The sequence below is a fragment of the Dipodomys merriami genome, unplaced genomic scaffold, assembly GCF_024711535.1.
Source record: "Dipodomys merriami isolate MVZ:Mamm:240054 unplaced genomic scaffold, mDipMer1.0.p SCAF_10, whole genome shotgun sequence".
Taxonomy (NCBI): Eukaryota; Metazoa; Chordata; class Mammalia; order Rodentia; family Heteromyidae; genus Dipodomys; species Dipodomys merriami.
The window spans coordinates 24,447,762-24,472,796 of NW_027202271.1; the positions used below are offsets into that span (position 1 = coordinate 24,447,762).

General features: G+C 36.3%; 1 protein-coding gene across 3 annotated transcripts in view; it reads right to left on the reverse strand.

Annotated features, from left to right (window-relative positions):
- Window positions 1–25,035, reverse strand: part of Tafa2 (TAFA chemokine like family member 2) — a 464,602-nt gene that overhangs the window by 112,394 nt on the left and 327,173 nt on the right. The window lies entirely within an intron of this gene.

Below are 25,035 nucleotides of genomic sequence, written 5' to 3' on the forward strand. Positions count from 1 at the left end.
TTTACTAAGTACTAGGTTTGAGAAACCAATTAAAACAACAATTTCATTGCTGTTTCAAACATTTCAGTTTACTCAGAGAGACTCCACACTAGCGAGGTGACTACCCACAGGTAGGGAGATGAGCATCCAACTGATACTTTTCCCCATGGGAGAGCTTTTTGATTGTTCCTATTCTGTAGTTCATGCTCCAGTTAGTACCTTAAACATATTCTCTATGTTAAGTGGCAGCTGGGTATGCCTTGGCTCTTCAAAAACAGTCTGGTTCTGATCAAGCCAGAGTAGACACAAACAGACCACAAGTGAAGCTTACCAAAAAGCAGTAACACTGATGTATATAAATCGACAAGATAAACACAAATTGGCCACCTCAAAATGACGTATTAACAGAGTTTTGTAGTGGCCTCAACCATCCTCTATCTTCTCCTCCAGGCATTTTTTCCCCTGAAATGCTCAAAAGTTTCTTCTTAGATGCTTTAAATCATAGGGACGGCGCCAGGGAGCCACAGCTATTTAGTTACCTTCACTCTTTGCTTCCATCATCCTTCAGCAACAGCCAAGGCTGCCAACCAGCTAACACAGACTTTCCCAAGCACCCAACCTCAGCTGTATTATTCTTCCTATGTCAGCAGCAGGATGCCTGCCACCCTCATGAAAACAGTCCTGATCTCTCTCCACTGGGGTTTTAGCCAATAGACTTATCATCTGCCTAAAGCTTCAACTTACTTCTTATTCTTCTCACTCTTCATTAAGTTGTTCACTCATCTCTCTGTTTAGATGACCTTTCTGTCTTTTTCTCTGATGAACAGAATCCACCAAATATATATACATACATATGTATATATATATATATATATATATATATATATATATATTCATTTGGGGGGGTTTATATTTCTTTTCCTATGGATAAATGATGTAACATCTATGGCACTCACTTTCCTCATTAATAAGCTTGGGATTTTATGGAACAAAATTAGTAGATTTTCAAGCTGTGGTTAAATAAAGAGACTCTATTGTCAAATGCTTATTGTAAGCAAATGTATAGAACAAAGCTCTTCGTTGGAGAATCACTCCAAAACTCTCTTCTGTGATCAAGCATTGTTTTCCTGATACTGACTTCTCACTTGTTTACAGCTCACAAGACTCCAAGGAACATAAAGCAATCATTTAACTAAATAATTAATAATTAATAAAACTGGGTGCTAGAGGGCCACAACTGTAATCCTAGCTATCCAGGAGGCTGAGATCTGAGAATTTCAGTTCAAAACTAGCCTATGCAGCAAAGTCCATAAGAATCTGATGTCCAATTAACCAGCGAAGAGCCAGAAGAAGAGACATGGCTCAAGTGGTAGAGCATCCCTCTTGAGCAAAATCATGTGAGGCCCTGAGTTCAAGCCTCAGGACGGGCACTAAATAAATAAGTCATGTTCTACTTCTGTTACCTAAAAATTCTACTGCAAATAAGCAGTAAGAAAAGTTGAATATCAAGGAAACGTAACACTTTTGAGTGCCAAATTTATTTTACTGAAATAAACTGTATCATTCATTCCCCAATAATGATATCATGCTCACTTTCACCAATGAAAACTCTGAGACTTCATCTGTATGATTTAAGATTGCATAAGATTAAGGCAAATGATACAAGGCTTTGCTTCTTCACTATTATACATTGTTTTGAATCTCATCATACCTTCCTGACCTGGTTTTCATCCAACATTATTACTGGTTAGATTCTCTCGCTTATTTAAGGTCGAAGTATTCAGGATATCTGACTGATGGTGGATGTTTATGTTTACTTAACTTAGTGAAGGGAGAATAGAGGAAAAAGAGGTTTATTAGTTAGAGAGAAAGAGAGAGGATGGCATCAATAAGTTTATAAAGTTAAATGTTTACCAAATCTAGTGCTTCCAGATGTAATAAAGAAACCTTGGATTAAATGAAAATATTTCCAGGAATGTATTTTCAATTCCTCCTATTCCATGGGATACTAATCGAATCCCTGGCATATATTGCGTTTTTCATGCTCATAACAACTTTCCAATGGTAAAATGTAAAGTCAAGCACATTTAATCTCATCCTTCATAATCAGCTGAATTCCATATCCTTAGAATACCTCTTATGCAAATCTAAATATTCTGGATAATTACAGAAATAGTATTAGTTGTGGAAAATATACTACAGATTTGAATTCAAATGCTTGTTAGATACCTCATTAGCATTCCCATCTTATCAGCATATATCCTTCTTCAGACTCTGTGTTATCTTTGCTCTCTTTTTTTTTCTCTCTCTGGCAGATGTTCAGGCGTGAATTATGCAATTAAGGATACAAAATTCCACTTCATCCAGATGCCTAATTTGCTAACTATTCACTTGTCGGAAACACATGTTTACTATCTATTACGTAATGAGTACAGCTCAGAACAGCTTCTGGTTTCCCATTTCATGAATTCACACTGAGAATCTGACAACTGTCCCGGAAGGCATTTTTAGTGCCTACTCCCTGTGCAATTTTATTACATTTCATAAATTTACCAACATCTGGATAGATAAAAAAACTTTCCCCCCGCAAAAAACTTTTAAGAATCAAAATCATTGTATACTTCTCATTCCAAACTCATTAAGCAAATTTGTGGCGTGATATTCAAACTTCATTTAGCCTGGAATTAAAAGGACAATGATCTTGTAAAGGAGCACTTTATCCTGCATGGTAAAAATGAAACAAAAATTTCACATAAGTCTTACTTGCCATTGTTGAATTCTTTTTTTTTTTTTTTTTTTTTTTTTTTTTTTTAATTGTATTTTATTTTATTTGAGAACATACTGTACAAAGGGGCTACAATTACATGGGCAGGATAATGGATACATTTCTTACCAAGCATTGCAGCCTCCTCCTTTGTTTACCCTTCACTTCCCTTCCCCGCCTCCCCCCTCCCCCCACCCAATTTTACCCCCCTCCCCCCACCCAATTATACCCCCCTCCCCCCCCCACACCGGCATTGTAAAGCTGGTTTTGACATGACATTTTGTACGTCTCATTGTTGCAACAGGTCCACCTGAATCCTTAAACGACTTGTTTGTCCCCATCTACTCCACATGTTATACTGACATCAAATATAGTGAAAACGGGGGTTACACTGTGCATTGTTGAATTCTTTAAAAAATAAAAAATAAAAAACTGCATTTAGGTGCTGGTGGTTCACACCTATAATCCTAGCTACTCAGGAGGCTGAGATCTGAGGTATTAAATGAAGTAAGCCAGGCCCAAAGAAACATAGGTCCTATGGTTTCCCTTATTTGCAATAACTAGTATCTGTATATGTTTAGGACAAGCAGAAAAAGTCAAAAGCTTTGTACATATGACTAGATAAGATGATGTTGAACTAAATGAGCCCCATGATAGGGACACAAGTTGTTTTTTCTTTCTTGCTATGGTTTTTAACATATTTATAATGTCCTTGAGATTCTTATCTCCAATAAACCACCAGAAAACCAGAAGTGGTGCTGTGGCTCAAGTGGTAGAGTGCTTGACTTGAGCTGAAGAGCTGAGGGCCAGTGCCCAGGCCCAGAGTTCAAGCCCCATGACTGACAAAAAAGAAAAACTATGCATTTGCCTTCATTTCTCCTGCCCCAACAGACCAATATTTCTCATTATGTCTTGGATCCCATTACACTTGAGACAATGATGCACATACCATGCTATGCACTATGGTGCATCTATTGGTTTATATCAACATGAAGAATTTATAAAATGGTAGCAAATGTATGGTTTTTGAATGCTAATAATTCATATTATCATAATATGTTAAAACCTTAAATTTATTTCAAGAGATCATGAAACCATGGGAAAATCCAATTATAACATCTGCATTTATTCCCTTGTTGGTTCTTACTTAAACCCAGTGAATAGTATTCATTGTGTATTTTTCTACTCACCTACCCCCTCTATCTTTAGGAATTCTAAGTATTCAAAATATTGTCTATCAGAGCAAGGAATATGAAAGGAATCAGGAGAAAGAAAGAAAACAAGGAAAAGAGATGAAAGGATACAAAACTCAGGGAAGGAAGTAAAGAGAAAGAAAACTCAAAGTAAATAAAAAAAATAAGTTTAACTGTACCATCTCATGTTCAACCCTACTAAATATGGTGCTCACTGAACAGCTGATGAGTCTGTGAATAAATGAATGGGAAAACAAAGTAAGAACTTCTACTTGAAAAGATGGATTCCAATTTAATCAGTTTTCTCTAGATTCAGAAATCCACTTGATGTGTCAGGTATATGTGAAATGAAAGAGTGAGACTAGATTATCTGTCGTTACAGCATTAACAATTTTCAAATATACTTTTTTTTTACAAAGAGATGTAAAACAGAGGCCCTTTCTTTTCACTCTGAAAACGTGCAATCAGTGGATGTACCTATTTGCACAGTTTGGAGAAAATATCAGTACCTTCTCTAATTGGTAAAAGAAGTAAATTTTTTTATTGCCTATCACATTAGATAGTCATTCAATGATGAGGTCCTTTTATTTTTTCTCTGATCTTTCCTTTTCTTAAGACTTATCTATAAGGATAACATTTAATTTATTAGGTTTTATACAAATGCACACCCTCACACAATTAAATGTGGCTTTGACACATCTTACTATAATTTGAACTCAGTACTTAGGTAAGATAAAAATGTCTTCCCACTGTCTCAAGATAGAAAGTAGGATATCCATATTTCACACTGATGATTAAGTATCAAAAATATAATAAGTACCCTCAAAAGCTTTGATGTTTTTATTAGATGCTATCTGCTTTTACTGATTTTTTTTAATAGCTCATCTTGGAAGTGATCAAGGAATCAAAAGAAAACAAAATGTATATATAGTTAAATAAAAGTTATTTTCCAGAATGTAAGTTTGAGTTTTTATCTTTCCATAGAACATTATTATCTTTTAATACCCTTGTTTGCAAAAAATAAAAAAGGAAGAAACTAAGAAGGAAAAAGATGAAGAGGAAGGAGAGATTGAAGGAAGGGGTGGAGTGAAAAGGAAGAGAAAGAGGGAGGAAAGGAAGAAGGGATGAAGAGAAGAAAGAAAGGAAAGGAAAGGAGGAAGGAGATAACAGAATGAGAGAGAGGTAGAGGGAGAGAAAGAGAGACTCTTAAAAACAAATGTTTCAAGGTGTTCTGGGAAACTTCCTCTTTATCATTTGGACTGTGACTCATATTAACATAAATTTGCAAGTAAGAACTCTAATAAGAACATATTTATCCATTATGCTTAAAATTCCACTAGCACCTCTCCAGGAGAACATTAATTATAATAATGTAACACTGACTTTATGGGATCTAAATTCAGAGTATTTTTTATAATCAACTTATTTTCTGTCATGCCAGAGAACTTGTTTGAAAAATTCAAGAAATGAGAATTCCAGGAAGTTGGGGATGTAACTAATGATATAATGCAAGGCCCTGGGTTGCATATATAATGATATATGCAAGGCCCTGGGTTCAATCCTTATCACCACACAAAGATAAGAAAGCAAAAGATAATTTTGAACTTAGCCTACCAACTGTAAAAGGTTTGCCTTCTGTGAAGGTTCTAGTTAATAGAGCATTTTCCTAGGCCTTATCACCTTCAAGTTCCACCATCAAATTATAGGGTAACCTGGAATTATTAGTGCCATTTTTATTGATGGTTACAGTTATAAATAATGAGATAAATTTAAATAGGAACTAGGACAATTTTAAACTAAGAAATGCAGGGTATTGTATGTAGGTGTTAAGGAAAAAAATCTTTGAACTTATTCTCTGAATGATAATGTCTCATTCCATCTAAACGATTCATTCACACTAAAAGATAAAATTAACAGTACACTAATTAAATCAGTGGCTCTTAGAGATACAAATGTTCACTCTTTCTTTTTACTGAAAATTTAAAAAAAATCAAAATTAGGAGAATAGCATCTCTCATCCTGTAAATCTTATAACTATAATGTCAATGCCTCACCTCCTCCTCTGCCCTGCCCCCCAAAAATCACCTTTTATTTTATGGATTAGTCATACCATTGCATGAAAATGAATTCTGCCAATAGCCGAGGTGAACAGGAAAACAAATTGATACTCAGATGAGCTTCTGATGAGACCAAAGATGCAGTCACTACATAGGTTGCAGCTCAGTGAGACCCTGAAGCACTGAGCCTACTTATACCATGTTGAGACTCCTGACCCACAGGAATTATCAGATCAATAAATGTGCTTTGTTTTAAGATGCTAAATTTGTGGGTAATTTGGTTCAGAATGATAAAATAATCTGCAAAAGCAATCTTGAACTTGCCATGCCCCTATTTTTTGTTCAGTGGTCCTTAGTTCATGGCTATTTGGATAATGAAAAAGATACTGACCATTTTTTAGCAAAACAAAATTAATGTAGTTATTTTATTTCCCGAACATCTCACAGGCTTAAAACCTGAAATAAAGTACACTGGAAGAAGTGATTTTAGTAATCGATTCTCAAGGTAACTAAGTAGATTTCGGCCAATTCCTCACAACTAAGATCTACAAATACAGATAGTATTGCTCATCAATTCATTCATGCACTTCTGCTTTGTGGAACCCAAAAAAGACTGTGGGGATATAGATACAAAGAAGACATGGTATTGCCCTGAGAAAAATTACACTCTGTAGTATATTGTAGTATGTATTATCAACCCCACCCCCCAAAAATACACTTTCAATTGTATATGATTCTGTGTTTCTTAAAGAATCAACTTCAGAACAGAAGAAATAAATGCACTGTATCAAAGTACAATTGCCTATATGAACCAATCTAGAGCAGACCATGGGACTAAACAAGAATGTAATGGCTGACTGTTCAATAACGATATGCATAGAAAGACCACATCCTCTGGGAGAAAACAACACATGAAGGCAAACCGGGACAAGAATAAAGGCTATGTTCTTAGAACAAATGATTTAGAAAGAACAACACTGTGGTCAAGGTACCTAGAATAAGCAGGATGCCTGTTTGCATCACAGGAGCTGGCATGACTTTGAAGCTCCACACTTGGATGAGAGGGGACAGCCCATCATTATAGAAGCAGGAAAGCTAACAAGGAGCACTGGCCTGGACAAAGTAAATGGCTGGATGTTGAGCTTAACAGGTGAATGAGACAGGAGATTTGGCCTGGAGGGTAGATGATGAAACTGAGATCTAAGAGGCTGGGCAATGAAGAATCCCCTAGGGCTGCAGGTTGTGGTAGATGTTGTATTTACAATGGGGAGAGGAGTATGGTAGTAGAAAGCACATGTGGCAAAAATAATAATGACCTTAAATAACTGTATTAGGAAAAATTAGAGAGAGATGGGTATGCCTCATGCTTTTTAGGGTGTAGCATTGTCTTGCTGTAAGGTGAAAAAAATGGACTCTGAGCTGTACTTTCAAAATAGAATATATATATATATATAAATGATTTCATAGACCTGAGCATTGGTAGCTCAAAATTATAATCCTAGCTGTTCAAGAAGCTGAGAGTTGAAACATCTCAGTTCAAACCAGTCTGGACATGGAAGTTCACTGCGACTCTTACCTCCAGTTAGTCACCAAAAAGCCAGCAGTGTAGCTATGGCTCAAATGGTAGAGCACTAGTCTTGAGCATAAAAGCTCAGGGACAGCACCCAGGCCCTCAGTTCAAATCCCAGGACCAGCAGAAAGACAAAAAATTTCATAGAAATATATAAAGCCACCTGGCACAATGTCTCTCTCTTGAAGTTCTAGCTACTTGGGAAGCTACAACCAGGAGGATCATTATTTGAGGCCAGACATGACAAGAAGTTTGCCAGACCCCATCTCAACCAATAAAAGGATGAATGTGGTGGTACATGTCAGTCATTCTAGCTTTTTAGCAAACCTAAATAGGAAGGTTAGGTTGCTGGTTAACATCACAGGGAAGAAATGTAAAATCATATTCAAGAAATAATAGCAGTATAGTATCTTTACAATAAAAATATTTTAAAATATCAAAAAGGACTGATGGTGTGGCTTAAGTGATAGAGTGCCTTGTAACAAGTGCATGTCTCTAACTTCAAAACCAATTACCTCCAAAAGAAGGATAAAGAAGGAAGGGACGGAAGAGGGAGAGAGGGAGGAGGAAAGAGGGAGGGAGTAAAGGGAGTTTTGCTATTTGGGCATATAGAACTTTCTTTCCTTTACTTTTAAAGAAAATTAATGGAGAAAAGGTACTCTGTACCTATTTTGAATATAGTGTCAGTTACCGAAACTGTTAAAAAGGAACATATGCAGAGCTGTGGTAAGTAGCAGAATTGATGAAAGTTCAGTAAAATCCAAGCTTCTTGTCTACATTCTTTGGACAATTTTCAACATGCTTTCCATTTCATAATACAGCACCCTGAGTTGAAGCTCTGACAACTAGATACAGGATTATAACACCTATGTTTTCAGCAATGGAAAGCAAATTATTACTTGATGATGAGTGTTATGTCCCGACAAGCAGATAACACCATGCCCACTTGGCTCATATTTGCATTTTGTTGTAGAAATTTTTCTGTTTCCTGGGGCTTCAAATTTTACAATCTGTGTACCACATGATGTAGAAACCCAGTGCTATCTTTTGTCCATATTTAGCATCACAATAAACACCTCCTTATGTAGAAAAACATATTCCTATTTATTAGTTAACATAAAATAGTTATTTATATTTATAAAGTAAGAAATGTGAAATGATGTGTTGAGTGAGAAAATGAACTGGCAATATGACTGAGTGATAAATGCTTAGAGAAAACATAAAAATTGAGATAGACAGAATGTCAGAAACTTTGAAATCAAAGAAAATTGAGAAACAGTTTTAAGCTAGGAATTCGTGTTATGCAAATATAAAAAGTTGCAATGCCACCGTAAAGGAAATATTTTATGGATATTTGAGTGCTTATAAAGCAGGAAGACCATATAACTTCCTGTTTGAGTACATATTGATTTCCCAGTGGCCTAAACATCTCACCTCTAATGCAAAATGCTATTCTGCTTGGACTCACAGCAAGATGCATTATGTGTTACCTAAGCCTGTGTTGATCTCTTCATTATATTCCTCTCTCCTCTCTCTCTCTCTCTCTCTCTCTCTCTCTCTCTCTCTCTCTCTCTCTCTCTCTCTCTCTCTCTCTCTCTCTCTCTCTCTCTCTCTCTCTCTCTTTCACTCACCCTCTGAAATGTTTTAACATTTTATCCTTTGGTAGATTTTCCATTGGTCTTACATACATACATAAATACATACATGCTTACATACATAAAGGAATAAGAAAAGGGAACACAGTTTTAATTGTGGAGATAATATTCTCATCAGGAGAATTTCCCTTGAAAATATTACCTGAAAGCAAGGAGAGATCATTCTCTCACATCCACATCTTTATTTTATAGAAATAGAGATTCTTCTTTTTCTTATGCCAGTCCTGGGACTTGAACGGGTACTATTTTCTGCTCAAAGCTAGTGCTCTACCACTTGAGCCACAGCTCCACTTCTGGCTTTTTTTTTTTTTTGTAATTGAAAGTAAGAGTCTCATGGACTTTCCTGCTGGGCTGGCTACAAACCACAATCCTCAGATTTCAGCCTCCTGAGTAGCTTGAGTTTCAGGCGTGATCTACTGACACAGGGCAGAAATGGAGTTTCTTAATCTCTGTATAAGCAAATCATTCAGAAGAAACCAAGCCCAGACATTTGTAGTTACTGCTTGAGCCAAACTAATGCCAAAAGAGCCATCTTGGCTTGGATATAAAGTCTCCTCAAAGGTGCCGAAGGCATGGTACCTGTTTCAGGAACGTTTAGTAGTGGGGTTTTGAGGAAATGATCACATCATGAGTGATTTGACATCCTCAAAGCAATAATCCTTGGTGTATGCATCGTATTAGGGTATTATTGGAAGAAGATAAGAAGTAGCAGGGAAGGTAGAGGGGGAGGAAGGAGTACACTGAGGGAAGGCCTTCGAAAGATGCAGCCCAGCCCTCTCTGACTTTGTCTCCATGCTTCCTTGGCCCTAAGAGGTAAATAGCCTCTGTCACAGCCACGGTCCATGATATTCTGTTTTACCTTAAACTCAAACTGAAATTGATTCAACCAGCATTTCGCTGAAACCTCTGAAACTATGAGGAAAGATAAATTTTTCCTCCTTCAAACTGCTTCTCCCTTGGGGATTTGCCACAAGGAGGAGAAGCATGGTTAACTGCAGAAGAATTGTGTACAATTTCCAGGATGGACTTCTAAAAACAAGAAACCGTAACCTCTCTTTCCCTTTTTGTTGCCATCTTGGATGCCGGGATTGGGACACAGTAAGAAGCTTGAGCAGATCCTATTTTCATGCTTCATGAATTCTTGCAGTGAAATCTGAATACTATTTCACAATTTTATGAGCAGAACATCTTGTTTAAAGTAGTAGTATTTTGGATCTTGTCATGTTTTAAAACTTAAATCATTGTGATTTTAAAAGATTTGTGTTATGCATAGATGGTATTCTTATCATTAATTATTGCTACCTATCATGCTTATTTTATCTTCTTTCAAATTAGCAGTTCACCTTTGAGAAAATGATTATATTCAAATAACCTCAAAGCTGGAAGAAGATTTTTTTGGGGGTAGGGGAGTTTGTTTCTTTGTTTTTTGTTTTTGTTTTTGTTAGCAGATGTGAGGCTTGAATTCAGAGCTTGAACTCGGAGCCTGGGCACTGCCCCTGAGCTTTTTTTTGTGCTCAATGCCCTAGCCTCTACCACTTTTTGCCACAGCTCAATTTTGGTTTTCTGATGGTTAATTGGAGATAAGTCTCTCAGATTTCCCTGCCCACATTTAAGCCCCAATCCTCAGGTCTCAGCCTCCTGAGTAGCTAGGATTACAGGCAGGAGCCAACAGTGCCCCATTGGAAGAAGTTTTATATAACATTTGGTCTGTTGTGTATTTAGCCGCTGATGGGTATCTAACTGGATGGGTTAAATAGTAGGGCGTGAATAAAGGGTAACAAAGTCAAAAAAGTTTTGAAAACACCTAAAATCCATTTCTTTTGTTGAAATTCACAATGCATATTAGCATATGAAAAATATAAACAGTCCTAAAACACAAGGACATGCTTAGCTTCTTATTTTACTTGAAACACATCATTGGATATGTTGAACACAATGTATAGTCACATACTTTAGAACTATTGTTCTATAAACTTTCTTTGGGAAATTTTAAATCACCAGATAATACATAAATCTTTGGTGCCTACTCATTAAATAGTTCCTTAATTTTGCCTTTGTTATTTCTAATAACAAAGAACTCATTACTTCAAAAGATGACCCATTTCATCTACTTTCCAGTTTTGAAACAGACAATACCATAATGAATATTAATTAGTTCTATTGAGTGTGAGCCTGTCTAACATTTTTACCCCAGTCACTTTATATTCATTTATTTACAGTTAAATGGTAACTGAAAGTCCAATATACTCATTTGAAATGACCTGTGTCCCTAACCTATTACTGTTCAGTTCTTCTATGTTAGTGTTTAATTAATTCTGTTCCTATATATCATGTTCTATATATCAGACAGAAAGATATAAATTACATAAATTTTGCTTTCACTCAATAATCTGATAATTCAACAAGTATCACTGAAATAAAATCATTTTTGATGATCAATATAACTAGTTTCATCACTTTCTATTTGCTCAGAAATCTGAACATCACAAAAATAATTATACAACTCAAAGTCACATTTAGTTCTCCAAACTCAGTCTCTTAGTAATTGCTATGTTAATATATGGTCCTGAATTCATGTGAGTAGAATCACATTAATTTTTTGTTAGTTATGGCAATAGTGCATTATTTAGCTAATATACTATTACATGGTAGAACTTAAAAAAGAAAAACTTTATTCTGTAAATGTTCACAGTAAATTATTTGTACTATGGATAATAAACTAAAAAATAGTTTTACTAAGATTACCAAAATTGGGGGAGGAAGTAGTCTATTTATTTTTCACAAACTTTTAATCAAATTCTTATCTTGACTAACTTGTTTGTGACCAAGTTGCTTTCAACCAGCTCATTTCCTAGCGCATTCTTGAATTAAACAAATATTCAGTTCTTACAAACTTACAAAAAAAGAAAGTGCATTCAATAAATTTAATTAATAAAAAATGATTTTCACCAAATCTCTTAGTGGTATCAAACAATAAATTTCAGACCTTTAATTAAAGAGAATTAACAATGATTCCACTGAACTCTAAGTTATACGTAAACTTCTGAATAGCCATCTGATGACTCCACAGGGAGAAGTTGATTCTGAATACCAATATCTTTTGAATAAATTAATAATGTTCCTGTGTTTTTTCCCAATTACAATTTCAAATTAAGTTTATTTGAGTGTCTTGTCACATTGGTAAGATATTTGTGGGTAGTAATTAATTCTATTTAAAGCTAAAAAATAAAATCTCAAAACATATTTGATTTCTCAGTTAATTATCAAAAACTTATATTCTTAAAAAGAGATGGGCTTTTAAGAGGCCTGACTCACATTAAATGACATCTACCTTATTATTAAGCCAAACTTGCTATTAATTTTAGGTTTGTGACATGAGACAAATAGTTCAAAATCTAGTTCAGTGTCATTTTTAGCATCATTAAACTAGTGGATAATCAATTATCATAGTCATAACCTAAGAAAAATTTGTATAATCCATAATTATGGTAGAATACCATCATCTATCATCCAAATATGAACACAGATAAAACAGAGCAAGCCATTTGGATCCATTGTTAATATGTAAATATCAAACTTAAAAGAAAATTCTTTGTGTGCTTTATGTTTAGAGTATATAATTTAGTCACTAGGGAAGGTTCACTTTCAAAGAGTTAAATCTCACCAGAAATTTGCATTTAATAATTAGAACTGTTAATCATATGCCAAAATGATTTAAAACATGCAAAATTTTTAGATAAGTAACTAAATACATGTACTTAATAACCATTAGCTAAATAACCTTAGGGAAAGCATAAACTGTGATCTTCCTTTATCCTGATGGCATTCTTTTTAAGACCTTCAGAGCATGGCTGATACTGCAGTAGTACCAATCCCAGTACATACTACCAATAGCCTGGGGAAGGAAAAAAAAGAAAGAGAGAGAGAGAGGAAGGGGGAAAGAAAGGAAGAAAGGAAGAAAAAGGAAGGAAGGAAGGAAGGAAGGAAGGAAGGAAGGAAGGAAGGAAGGAAGGAAGGAAGGAAGGAAGGAAGGAAGGAAGAGAGGGAGGGAGGGAGGGAGGGAGGGAGGGAGGGAGGGAGGGAGGGAGAGCTTATTTTTAATTGTTCATGGCAGGAGTTTCTTCATTGGCAGACAAAGCTTATCTAATAACTTTCAAATCCAATTTTTTTCCAAATCCTTATAGCTTCCCTTTACTTGAAGTGAATGATACCTGTCATCTCATGCAGGGATCCCTTGCTTAGATTTCATCCCACTTGCTGTTTCTTGGCACAAAACATTGCCATCCATTAGAATGTTTACTTTTACCAAACATATAAGGATTTTTTCCTCTGTCCTAAACAAATATTTTGGTCATAAAAACTTATTTCAATAATTTTTTGGGTTTTTTATTGTTCTGTCAGAGTATTGATCTATATAGATCAATAGTTTAGTTTTGAATCCTGTAAGTTTTGGATAAAATAATTCCTACTTTACAGTAATGCAAGGATTTAATGGATTAAATATGCAATAATCAAATTCCCTTGGTATTTAAAGACTCAAAACTGGTTTTCTTCTTCCAAGGGCCAGTGCTTTCAGTCTTTGCATTTTTTTCAGTTTATAGAATATTCAGGAAGAGAGAATAATAAAAAATACAGATATTTTGAAATGGAAGGACATTCTGAGAATATCTATTGTCAATTTTCTTGTAAGTAAAAAAAAAACTCTTCAAACTATAAAATTTCACTTGCAACTCCAATAAAAATTATGAAATCAGAAACAGAGCTTCTTTGAAATAGAGGCTAGGGGCCCTTAATCCATTGTACTTTGCACATAGTAAACTCTAGATTATCCCATCTATAGAATCCAGGACAGAGTGGTGAAGGGGAAAATAAGAAGCACAAGCACTGTGTTTTCTGAAAGACTACCATTCCTCCAAATTATCTGCCCTTGGGCAGATTACTTAATCTGTTTGGTTACCCTTTTTGGTTTTTTTTCTTCGAAAAATGGACAGTCTAAAATACACCCTTCTAAATAAATCTGGCTCATCTTCTTTCTTTTATCACTAAACTTCTTGAATAAGAAATCTATGTACGGGGCTGGGAAGGTGGTTCAGTGGTAGAGCGCTTGCCTTGCATGCCTGAGGCCCTGGGTTCAATTCCTCAGCACCACATAAGCAAAAAGAAAAAAGCCGGAAGTGACGCTGTGGCTCAAGAGGTAGAGCACTAGCCTTGAGCTGAAGAGCTGAGGGACAGTGCCCAGGCCCAGAGTTCAGGCCTCATGACCGGACCCAAAAAAAAAAAAAAAAGAAAAAGAAATCTATGTACATAAATAGTTGTATCAAAAATTACGAATTGCAGTACATTTTCTTCTCAAAGATGGTAAAAATTGAACTCTTCCTTTCTACTTGTTCCTCTGCCCCGTGATTCTAACATTGACCAATAACAATGTAGAATCTTAATTTCTCTCCTCCTGAGTGTAATTAATTTCCTTTTAATCAGCACTGCCCTTGATGATTCAGCTGTACCCAACACCATGAAATAGCCAAATGTCATCGTGTGATTTCCTAAACTAAGTGAGAAAAAGGTAAAAATGAATGTTGTTACACCTGTGAGCATCGGTGGGAGAAAGTTAAGAATATACTTAGGAGACATCCAAGGGATTTAGTATTTGCTAATGGACTGGATGTTGAATGTGTGAGAAAGACAGGCTCCGTTGATAAGTCTAAGTTTGACTGTAGCTATTAAAAGATGGCAATTGGGAAAGCCAAGCAAACAGAAGATTTGGGCAGGAGTCAGACAGCCAGAATATGATATTGGAAAAGTTAAACTTGAAATGCATGTTAGGATTTCAAGGAGAGATGTCGCTTAAGGAGCTAAACATATGATACTATAAATAAGGAGGAAAGTGTGGCTGGATAGTTTTTTTAAAAAAACAGAATTTGAGTACATAGTTTTTAAACATATGGATAGATGGACCACATCATGAAATCTGTCCAAGCTGTCCAAGCACTCAGCCAAAAGGATAAAGAGATCCTTCAATAAGACTGAGAAAGGAAGGCCAGTGAAATTAGGTGATCAAAAGAGAGGCAAAGTAACTACATAGGGAAAGTAAATAACTAAAACTGATTAACTAAAGAAGAAAAATAACTAAATAAGCCATGTTAACAGAGACAACAGTCTTCTTATTTCAAGTCCTTTCAGGAGCTCTTTATGCTCTTTATGAAGCAGGTAAGTGAAATAGGACATATGTAGAGGGGTCAAAAAAAGAATTTGAAAGGATCTCTTACTGTTTGCATTAATGACCCAAAAGAGAGTTGAAAGAGGATGGAGTGAGGAAGGGTGGCAGAAGATGCCATCCTGTGCCTATGGAGAGAGTCTGCTTTGAGTAAGGCATGGCTAGTTCACTTGCTGTAATGAAATATGGGAAAGATGGGTTGAAGGGTTTTGAGTTGTGTAGACTTTGAATGTGGACAGTCTCTTCTGATTAATTGTATTTTTTCCAAAAGATGAAAGTAAATGTCAACAACTGAAAGTCAGGGATGCAAGGATGACCATTTGAAGAGAAAGACAGGTTGTCACATAGTTTTCCCAGTATACCAATGAACAGATGAGAGCAGGAAACCTTCTTTCATGATAAACTAACTACATAGTGAAATCTTGTATGGCATCTTTACATGCTATCAGGAGCCTGGCACTACCCCCAACACAAGTCAGATCTTAATTGGAACCAGGGCATTGTTCAAGAGCTACTTATGAAATTCTTGAATGTAAGTTAATAGGAGCTAATCAGCATGACCCTACTCACCCCTGTTATTCAAGAGCCTTGAAATGTACATCCCTGATTCTCAGAACTGATCACATCATCTCTCTGAGCTTCTAGTAGAATCAAATGCCTAGCCCTTTGAATTTATCTGCACCCAGTTTTGAAGAACTAACTTGCTCAGATTTACTAAGGTGAATAAATGCTACCAATCTCTCTTGCATTTCATTATGCAGCTCTACTCCACCTATACTCCTTCCTTTAATGGCTTACAATCTGGTACATCAGAATAATTTTGTAGATATAAAATCTACCTTATAGCAGGGCACCGTGGATCATATCTGTAATCCTAGCTATTCAAGAGGCTGAGATCTGAGGATCATGGTTCAAAGCCAACCCAGGCAAGAACATCTGTGAGGCTCTTATCTCTAATGAACCACCAGAAAACTGCAAATAGTGCTGTAGCCCAAAGTGGTAGAGTGCTACCCTTGAGAGAAATAGCTCAGGAACAGTGCCCAGGCCCTGAGTTCAAGCCCCATGACCAATAATAACAACAAAAATCTACCTTATAAAGTCTTACTCCATGGTCTTGGATATAACCCAGGTTATTCTAACTTAGTAATGAATTTCTCACGTAATTTTCCTACATCCACAAGATTGAAGAAATCTCTTTTTACCTCATCCCTTCTCAGAACAATTCATTACTTTGTTTTTAGTGAGAAATAATAATTGTTACAATGATCATAATGTGTTCGACGTCACGAACTTATCAGAATGCTTTAATACACATTAGATCACTTAATCCTCACCATGAATCACTGCAGATATAAGGCTTCTGGCTCTGTTCTCCAGTGCTTGGCTTCTGGGCCCTGCATAGATATGTGTCCAAGTTATAATAATCTTTCCTTTTTTTCCACTCAAGAGACATGAGAATCTGGCAGCCCAAGCAGGAAATCAGAAAAAGATCAATAGCATCAGGTTGTCTGGTTTTGCAGCTTGCTACTAGATTCCTTACCTGCACCTCAGCTCTCATTTCGGCTAAGAATAACTCTACTGAGACACAATATTGACCCGAGGCTGACCCAGTGACTTTGGCTTCTGCAGCAGGAAATCTGGCCGACTGACAGTGCCATCAGGCCAGCCCAAAGCTCCACTTCCAACAGAGCACAGCTGCAGGTTACAAGTCTCTGTGCAGTTGTGTACTGACCCTGTGTACGGAGCTTTGTACAATGTTTTGCTAAGAGGTCAGTACATGTTTTCCCAAATCCCATCTTGCACAAGATGCCAACTCATGAGGGACTGTCCTAATTAGAGGACTTCAAACAGCAAGCCAAACCCTGCAGATAAAAAGAAGAAAAAGGCCACAAGAAATATCAAGCTTTTAAATCCTATCAATTGTTCATTTTATTTTTGGTTTGGCTGGGTTTAGACCATTTCTAAAGTAAATGATAACCATATCTCTTTATGAACATCAACTATAAAAATGATGATGTCATGGCAATTATTGTTTATGGTAAGTCATGCTTTTCCCCTCATGGGTTCTAGCCTCTTTAAACTCAATTCTTAGAAGATGATCTTTTTTTCCTTGTCATTTTCTTAATTTGTCTTCCATGTGACTATGATCCTCTGTAATTGCTTTTGTTGTCTCAGCTGCTTCATGATGGCTTTCTACTCTCCTGACTAAATGCTAATCCATTTCCTCTCATTGCCTGAGGAAAACACTAGGGCAATCTTGAACTTTCCTTTTTTCTTCTGACTGGAAAGACTACATAAAACTTGTAGTGAAGAATAAAATATTGGAAGTGGCACTGTAGCTCAAGTGGTAGAGTGCTCGCCTTGAGCTGAAAAGCTGAGGGACAGCACTCAGGCCCAGAGTTCAAGCCCCACGACTGACAAAAATAAAATAAAATAAAATGAAATATTGCACAGAACTTAGAGGGCTATTGCAAATAAATACTGTGTTTTTCTTTCTAAGCTAGTCACATATAGATATAAGTAATTGAATTTATGTTAAAAATGGGAAAATACTGTACACCACTTTTACTGCAATTAAAATATTTACTATCAATCTTTGATCACTTTATATATTCTTTGACAATGGTAATATTTAGCATTTGGGAAAACCCAGTTTGTGGGAGTTTTTTTTACACACTACTAAAGTCAGAGCTTCAAGTAAGTAAAATTTTCCAATCTAAGCCACACCCTAAGTTCTCTGCCTTTAGCTCATTCTCCAGATAGAGTTTCACATTAAGTTTTCCTGGGCTGGCCTTGAACCACCACAGTGTTCTTATTTCTACCTCTAGAGTAACTAGGGCCACCAGAATGCCATACCACACTTGGCTTGTTTTTTAGATTGGATCTCATTAATTCTTGCTTAAGGTGGCAGGAAACTACAATCTTCCTGTCTTGGTTTCCCCAAGACCTGGAGTTATAGGCACAAGCCATCAGCTCTAGCAAAATCCAATCATGTTATTTTTGTTTAGTGTAGTTTAGCTTAGTTTTGCAGCATTGGCACTTGAACTAAAGACCCTCCTGCTTGCTAGATAGGCATTCTCCCACTGAGACATGCCTCCAGTCCCTTTTTGTGATGGCTCATTGTAAGACAAAGTCTCACTTTAATTTCTGACCCACACTTAGACTGTGATCTTCCTATTTCATGCTACCCATTATAGCAAGGATGACAGGTGAACACCCCTATATCCTGCTGTTTCATTTGAAAGGAAGTTTTATAAACTTTTCTGCCTGGGCTGGCTTTGTAAAAACAGGCTGTGTATAAATATAAACTGCTTGGATAAGATTCACCAAAGTAAAACAACTGAAAATACATTTTGGAGGATCTGAGTATCAGTGGGGAAAAAAAAAGAGGTAAGAGATCAGGGAAAGTGGCATCTGGAAAGATTTGGCACTCAAATTTATTCTGGAAGTGCTATAGATTCTTCCCTACCTTGAAATACAGACGACACATTGTGGCTGTTTATGAAGGTTTTCCTGCATAATAATAGGTACAACACTATTCAGCAAACTCATCTCAAAGAACAGAACTTTCTCTTCTGTAAGAGTGTAGCAAATTAATATATATTTTCTTTTTTTTTTCTTTTCTGTTGGTCATGGGGCCTGAACTTTGGGCCTGGGTACTGTCCCTCAGCTCTTCAGCTCAAGGCTAATGCTGTACCACTTGAGCCACAACGCCACTTCTGGCTTTTTTTGCTTATATGGTGCTGAGGAATCAAACCCAGGGCCTCATGCACTCATGGCAAGCACTCAACCACTGAGCCACCTTCGCAGCCCCAATTTTCACAACTTTAATTTTACAATTTCCTACTTAAGCAACCTGGTGGACTAACTGTTGGTCTGAATGGTGTTGTATAAACTACTGCTGAAGAAAATCAAAGTTCTTATAAAAGAATGCCAAACTGCTCATTTCAAAGTTAGGATCAGTTGCATTCCTCAAAAGTACTTTACAAAAATCATTTGGTCACAAATAAGCAAGCAAGTAGTATTAAGAATCTTTACCAATTTTACTCACATATACATCATAATGTATCATGCATTATATGTATGCAATGTGTCATGTATTATATATGCATATGTAATGTGTCATGCAATATATGTGTATGTATCATGTCATGTATTATATATAAATAATATATGTTGTTTATAAATAATATATAAATGTATAACATGCAGTGTATCATATATTTTATATACACATGTTGTCTTACAGTATCATATATTTTATATACACATGTTGTCTTACATTATAAATACATGTCATACATTTTACACGCACATAAAAGTGTCACAAATTTTATATAATAATAAATATTTTATAGAAGATATATATGATCCCTATTAGCATAGTAAAAGTGAAATGGAGCCATTTATATGTCTATGATAGTTATTGGGAAATTGTATTCCTTCCTTTTTTCTGATGTCTTGCTAACCTACAAAAGTGTTTGAGGTTTTTCTTTCTTATTGATTTGTTTAAGATATTTAATCTCTAGACTATTAGTTCATCATCTGTTATAAAAAGCTTTGAAGTCTTCTTCAAACAAAACTAAAACCATTTTAGTTTTAATTGCATTTTTAACTTAAGCAGTTAATGTCTACATAGTCAAACTAATCTTTCATGTCTGAATCTATCCGTATTTTATGACTGATATAACAATAAATATGATGAGGGCTGTAATCCATTGATTAACACACAACCTGCTTACTCTTTCTCAAGGTTGTTGTAATTTAGCTTTTTTTTCTTTTTTACTTTTCATATGAGCTTCCTAAAATCAAAATCTGTGTGGCTCAGTTTTTTATTAAAAACACTTATTTCCATATGTGATTACTTTCCAATTCTCTTCCTACAAGTATGAATGCTGTTCTTTTATACCTCATAACTTTTAACCTATGAGAATTATGCTAAAATAATTTACAGTGCCCTCCAATAAATAGCTATTTTAGCACCTTTATAGAAAGAGAGGTGTATACAATGGACAAGGGGCTCATATCTTAAAATATACTTAGAACTCATTTGTGATCATGTGTGCAAAGGCCCAAAAGTGGGATTGCTGGGTCATAGGGAGCTCTATGTGGAGTCTTTTGAGGAACCTCCATACTGCTTTCCAAAGTGGTTGAACAAGTTTACACTCCCACCAACAATGCAGTAAGATTCCCTTCTGTCCACATCCCCGCCAGCATCTGTTGTTATTAGCGTTGTTGATTATAGCCATTGTAACTGGGGTGAGGTGGTATCTCAACTGAGTCTTGATTTGCATTTCTTTTATGGCTAGGGAAGTTGAGCATTTCTTCATGTATCTATTGGCTATCCTTCATTCCTCTTCAGAGAAGTTTCTCTTTAAGTCTTTAGTCCACTTATTTATTGGGCAGTTGTTTCTTTGAGGATTTGTTGTTGAGGGATTTAATTTTTTGAGTTCCAGGTATATTTTAGATATGAGAGCCTTGCCTTTTGTATAGCTAGTGAAGATCTTCTCCCAGTCTGTGGACTTTCTATTGATCTTGCTAGCTATGTCCTCAAAGAAGACCATACTAAAGCTACCAGCACAACTATGTTTATTGCAGCCTTATTTACCATAGCTAAGATATGGAACCAACCCAGATGCCCCTCAGTAGATGAATGGATCAAGAAAATGTGGTATATACACACAATGGAATTCTATGCCTCCATCAGAAAGAATGACATTGCCCCATTTGTTAGGAAATGGAAAGACTTGGAAAAAATTATATTAAGTGAAGTAAGCCCGGCCCAAAGAAACATAGGTCCCATGGTTTCCCTTATTTGCAATAACTAGTATATGTCTGAGACAAGCAGAAATGGTCAGATAAGTTGATGTTAGGTGAAATGAATCCCAAGATAAGGACTCAAATGGTTTTTCTTTCTTGTGATTGTTTCTAACATATTTATAAGATGATTTCTTTGTTCCTTTGTATGTCCCTCCCCCACAGTATAACCCCTGCTTTCTCTGTATTTGATGTTGGTTTAATTTGTGGAGGGGAAGGGAAAAAATAAATTGTTTAAATAGGGATACAGGTGGATCCATTACAACAATGAGATGTACAAGACGTTATGTAAAAAAAACAAACTTTAAAACAAACTTTACAACTTTGGCGAGGGGGGGCGGTGTGGTGGGGAGATGGGAAGGGGTGGGAAGGGAAAACAAAGGAGGAGGCAACAATACTGGATAAGAAATGTACTCGTTACCTTGCTCATGTAATTGTAAACTCTCTGTATGGTATTTTAAATATATATATATATATATATATATATATATATCAAAAAACTAAATCCTCCAATAACAAATCCTCAAAGAAACAACTGCCTGATTAATAAGTGGGCTAAAGACTTAAAGAGAATCTTCTCTGAAGACACATGAAAAAATGCTCAACTTCTCTAGCCATAAAAGAAATGCAAATCAACAAAACAACATTGAGATTCTACCTCACCCCAGTTAGAATGGCTATAATCAAGAACTCTAATAACAGATGCTGGAGGGGATGTGGCCAAAAGGGAACCCCACTGCATTGTTCCTGGGCGTGTAAACTTGTTCAACTACTTTGGAAAGTAGTATGGAGGTTCCTCAGAAGACTCAAAGTTCCTCATAGAGCTCCCCTATGACCCAGCAATCCCACTTTTAGGCATTTACCCAAATGATCACAAACAAAGCTATACTAAAGATACCAGCACAACTATGTTTATCACAGGATTATTTACCATAGGTAAGATATAAAACCAACCCAAATGCCCCTCAGTAAATGAATGGATCAAGAAAATGTGATACTCACACACACACACACACACACACACACACACACACACACACACACACACACAATGGAATTCTATGCCTCCATCAGTAAGAATGACACTGCCCCATTTGTTAGGAAATGGAAAGACTTGGAAACTGCATTATTGTGTCCTCCAAGATAGGGACACAATATGTTTTTAACATATTTAAAATGTACTATGTGATTTTTTTTGTTTTTTTATCCCTCCCAGCCCCATTTTCACTGTTTGATGTTGGTGCCCTGCATCTTATATATACACTTTTCTAATTTGAGGAGGGGAAGGGAAATAACAAAATGCTGAAATAAGGATACAGGCTGACCCACTGTAACAATGAGATGTACAAAACACTGTTGAAAACAACTTGTGGGGGAAGGAGGTGTTGGGGAGGTGTGGAGAGAAGGGATGGTAGGGGAAAAACAAAGGATGAGGTAACAATGCTCAATAGGAAATGTATTCATTATCTTACTCGTGTAACCATAACCCATCTGTACAGTATTTTTACAATAAAAAAACATATAAAAGGAAGAAAGAGAGGCGTGCATATGATGTAGACAATGTATACTTTATACGAAATTGACTAACATTCCCATAAATAAATTAATTAGAATCTCTGAATTTCTTATCAAATGTATAGCTTATATATCAGAAATATGTGTAGAAAATGTTGTAACAGAGCCCAGGAACTTGGGCCTGCTTCAGTCTTTACTAATCAGATATTCACTCACAACAAGATGAGGCACAAATTGCTAAGGACAATACAAAACAAGACAGTTGTGATAACTGCATTTCTGAAACACACATTGTAGTATGGGAGAGAGATGGAAAACAAATAGACCAATAAAAAAGTAATTATAATTATAATAAGTATTAGGAATAAGTGCAAAGCTCTACAAGAGCTTGTAATTAGGGCTCTTTGAGGAAATTATATTAGGAAGGATCCATGAAAGATAGAAAATAATTAACCAGTAGAGTAGACATCTGAGTTGGCTATGGTTCACAGAAGCCAGAGAGAAGCCTATGCTCCCACATCCACCAGCAGAGCTAGTGAGTGAAGGTGACACATTTTGGGGGAACTAAACCTATGGGAAGAGAACCAATTCCTTTCTTGTAGTAGAACAGACTTTAGTAAAAGGAAGGCCAGCACAAGCCTGTGTCTCTGCTCTCTGCATGTGGAGGACGGAAACGGCAGAAGGCAATGGTAGAGTTTGTATCAGAGAGGCATGAAGATGAAAAGCAGACACAGGAACGGTCCCACCGCAGCACTTAAGTTCTTGTTGCTGTTGTTTCCTAAGTTTGGATCACCCTATTTTTACTTCAATTATGTGAAACACTATAAGATGCTTCCAATAAATCCCCTTCTTTCTCTACGGCCATGAAGAACACATAGAAACATATATGACTTTGAGAAAGAATTGATAGATTCTTCCATCAATCGATTGCCATCACATCCTTTAAGTTGCTGTAATTTTTCAACCCAAAGCCTGCTAACTCACTTGAGTAAACAAAAGAGGGGATCGCACTCCAGATGGAGACTCAAAGCAGACAAAAACAGCAACAAAAATACTGACAGAATCCTTGAAGAAGAAAACAAAAATTTTCTGAGCTGTGACTAGTCAGGCAGGGAGAGCTGCGATCATGTGTATCCATCAGGGTAAGTACAGGATTTGAGATTTAGCCTAAGAGACATTTCCACATTGATCCCATCAGGCATAAAGGAAAGCAAGTAAACAACAGAAAGGCAAGTCATTGATTTAAAAATGTGTTCTTTCCAGGTATTAGTGAATGCTTTCCCTAAACATCTGAGCATTTACTATATGCCAGGTACCACAGAGGTGTGTCAGGTGTGGTGCAGCAGGGGAAAGGACAGTCGATTTTCTAAAAAATTAAATTTTATGTAATTTCAGTATATTTGAAATTGCATCAGGTTGATATAAATTATAATGAATAGAACCCAAGACCAGTGATTCTCAGCTAAGGAAACTTTCTCTTCCAATAACCTAGGAAAACTGGACAACTTCTCGATGCCTACTTGACTGTCATAACTGAGCTGGAGGATGACTAGCTTCTAATGAGCAGAGGTCAGGGATACTACAGGGATGTCCCTGAAATGCATAGAACAGGATCCCACAACGAACATCACAGCATCAAGTCTAAAAAAAACTGCCTTAAAGGAATCAAGGAAATAGAAAGGACCCTGGGCAAGAGCGGAACAAAGCAGTCAGAGTGAAGAGACATCCTCAGGTTTGCTCTCATGGTTGTTAAGGTTTGTCTGTGCCCTGGGACAGTGAAGTAAGCAAATCCTTTTCTTTGAAGAAACTCCATCTAGTATGGAGATGAGTATGAAAGCTATCAATTAAGAAGCTCGACAAATGCTGACACACAGTAAACATGTCTTCCTGTGACAAAAAGCACTGCTCAGTCTAAAAGGGTCAAGCCACCCCTTTCTCCACTTTCTAGAGGACAAATTTCTTAGTTGCTATCTAAGGAAACAGAAGAGAAAGTTTGCAATTGGTATCAGAAGAATGAGAAGGAATTAGTGAAGTAAAGTTAGCATACATTTTAATTAGGAGCCTCATATTCAAAGACCTGGACCCATAAGAGGATATGACATACCAGTGAGGTAAAGAACACAGGCAGGGACAAAACAAGAGACAGTACTAGAGAGCCAAGTCTTGTTGCAGTAAATCTAAACTGAATCCATAATGCACTAGTCACGTTCATAGAACATAGCATTATGACTGGGTATATTATGAGGTGGAAAGCAGTGGCACTTTTAGGTT